A 3,144-nucleotide genomic window follows, 5' to 3' on the forward strand; every position below is an offset into this window, starting at 1 on the left:
TTTTAATATTTATTACTTAATAAAGTTAGTTATTTCTTTCACTATTTTTTCCTATTATAATATTTATCTAACAGATGAAAGTTTTAAATAAAAATATAATTTAACAAATCATGTGTCGAAAAAAATAATAAAAAATATTGTGATTCATATTAATGTTGTAAAATTAAGTGGAACTAGGCAATGAGATTTATAACTATATATTATTGTAATAATACAACGAAATTAAAATTGCATTGGCAATATTTGCAACATTTTTAGTTGTGAGCATCATCATAAAATATATGCGACGAGGATATATTTAAAAAAATTTACTACAAATTTGTAACATTTTTGCTTTATATTTTACATAGCATTTATTTACAACAATATATAGTTGTATTAGACCATCATGATTATACAACTAATTTGCTGCATAAATATTGTTGCATTTATACAACACATATATCAATATATTACTTCGTTGCAAATTTGTAATAATATTTGCTATATTATTTCTGTGACAATAATTTGTAACAAATGGAAGTTGCAAACGTACGTCACAATTATACGATAAATTTACTATAAAAATTATGTTGCATTAATACGAGAATATAGCAAGAAGTTTATTTATTGCAAATTTTGCAATATATATGCAACAAATACCAATTTGCAACGCTCATATAGCAACAATAGAAATTGTGTCTCAGTTTTATTGCATTTTCAAATTTGCAACAAAATATGGATTTATTGCAACAAATTTAAGCGTAGCTATGACACTATTTCCTTGTAGGGACTTCCTCCCTAGTGAGCTTGTTTATGGTCTCTAAGCTTGACTTTTGGTACCTTTTCAGGCTTTGTTTGGAGACCAGAGAGGTGATGAGGTCCCACTTGGTTCAATTTGATCACCATGAAGCTTGTTCTTGATCACAACAGTCTTGACACTTGATCTTTGTTTCTTCTTCAGCTTGAATTTTGACCTTGCTTTCTTCAAAGATTTCTTGTTGAGTTGCACTTGAAGATCCTTCACCAGATCAGTCAACTCTTGTACTGAATCCTTGAGTTCTTCAACAGATCCTTCTTGATCAGAATTTTTAGCTTTGGAGTCCACTTCCTCTTTAAGAGGCTCAACATCAGCTTGCTCTTCTATTATAAAGGGTTGGCATCCAATGGTGGGTTGATTGGCTGGATTTTTTATGTCAAACTTCATTGTCAACTTTTCAGCAATGTTTAGGCTGATCAAACCCTTCCTCACATCTATTATGGCTCTAGCTGTGGCTAAAAATGGCCTCCCAGGAATGATTGGGTTTTCAAGTTCTTTGTCCATCTATATTATGACAAAATCAGTAGGAATTCTGACCTTGTCTATTTTGACTGGAAAGTTCTCCAAATTACCAACCACATCCTTGTTTGATCCATCAGCTAGACTTATATAGAAGTTACTAGGCCTGAATTCTTCATATCTGATCACACTAACAAAGGCTCCAAGATCACATATGCACCTGTTGAAGTGCATGTAGTTGAGGGAGCATGGCAGATTGAATGAACCTGAATCTTCAAGCTTTGTTGGAATCACAGCTGTTCCAATCTCCACTAGATCCCTCTTGTCTTTATTCTGAGCTTTCTGCTTGGATATGTCAAGTAGCATACCTTTGTAGAGAGGATATAGATCATAGTGTTCCAAAGCAGGCCCTCTCTCTTCCTCTTTCTTTTCAACAGTAACCTCATGTTGTATAGCCATCAAATCCTTCTTTTCAAGCTCTTCCTTGATTTTCCTAAGCATTTGTTCCTTGAAACGTCTTGGGAATTGCATAGGTGGTTTATATGGTGGAGGGATGTATCTGATAGGCTTATCAGTCTCTGTAGATTCCACTCGATCAGTCACTCGATCATTCACTCGATCATGTGCCTGGTCGAGCACACAATCAAGTGGTTTTCCTGAGAATAACTTTCACTCTGAGCTGAAACTTGTGACAAATCCTCCCCAACTTGAACCTCACTATCCTCAGTGACATCTTTCTCACTAACATAAATAGCTTTGGTTGTGTACTCCCTTGGATTTTAAATAGCTTTGCTAGGAAGCTGGTTAGGCTGAGGAGGTGAAGTGGAAGCTACATTTCTCTTCATAAACTTGACTTTAAAGTTTAAACTCTCAAACTTGATGTTCAGATCATTATACGTGGAATCCAACCTCTGGTTTATCTCAGCAAACTTCTTTGTTGTCTCCATTTGACCACTAGCCTTTCCAAGCAACAGCTGCTCCATTAAAGCTCTCAAATCTGGTTCTTGGGCTTGATAAGTCTGAAACCCTGGTGGGGGACACATTGGAGCCTGGTAACCTTGTTGTTGCTGCTTGGGGACATATGTGTTATGTTGTTGTGGTGGTTGAGGAGGGTAAACCTGATCTTGAGGGTTGGCTACATTTGTGCTTCTAGAGGAGAGGTTGTTAGGCTTAAACTGATTGTAGCCTTTGAAACCTCCTTGGTTCTGCACATACCAAAGCTAAGCAAGTTCATTCTCCCTATCTTGAGCTAGAGTGTCTTCTTCACCGAGAAAATGTATATTCTTCTGTTGGCTTAGGAGTATCCTATCCAACTTCTCATGAAAAAACTTCAAATCATTCTTATACTTCTCATCTTGACCTGATTCAACAAACCTCACAGCCCTGTCATAGTTTTCATTATAGTTCCCATCAGACTGAGCCAAGTTCTCAACCAGTTCCCAACCCCCATCTACATGTTTATTGAGGAAGTTACCATTGGAAGCTGTATCTAACAACATTCTGATCTTGGGCAATACTCCTCTATAGAGAGTGCTAAGCAGTGACTCATTGTTGAGCCCATGGTGTGTACATTCTGTTTGATAACCTTTGAACCTCTCCCAAGCCTCACCAAAGGTCTCATTGTTCTTTTGTGCAAAACCTGAGATCTCATTCCTCAATCTTGCAGTTCTAGCATTTGAGAAGAATTTGGCCAAGAAAGTCTTCTTACAACCATCCCATGTTTTAATAGCACCAGTTGGAAGTGTTTTCTCCCATAGATGAGCCTTGTCTCTCATAACTCTGTAATTTACATGTTTTAAGCATCCCTTTTTGTGCATGTTTTGCATTGTTTTTACCTCCTTGGTGACTATCTCATTACCCCTAGATCCTTTCTCAGTTTTCTCAAT

General features: G+C 36.5%; 1 non-coding gene across 1 annotated transcript; it reads left to right on the forward strand.

Annotated features, from left to right (window-relative positions):
- Positions 1-2,812: 2,812 nt before the first annotated feature.
- LOC147945633 (small nucleolar RNA R71) lies at positions 2,813-2,919 on the forward strand. Its single transcript, XR_015597893.1, has one exon. It is a non-coding gene; the product is annotated as a small nucleolar RNA R71 (small nucleolar RNA).
- Positions 2,920-3,144: the final 225 nt, after the last annotated feature.

The sequence above is a fragment of the Camelina sativa genome, chromosome 4 (assembly GCF_030686135.1).
Source record: "Camelina sativa cultivar CO46 ecotype springtype chromosome 4, ASM3068613v1".
Classification (NCBI taxonomy): Eukaryota; Viridiplantae; Streptophyta; class Magnoliopsida; order Brassicales; family Brassicaceae; genus Camelina; species Camelina sativa.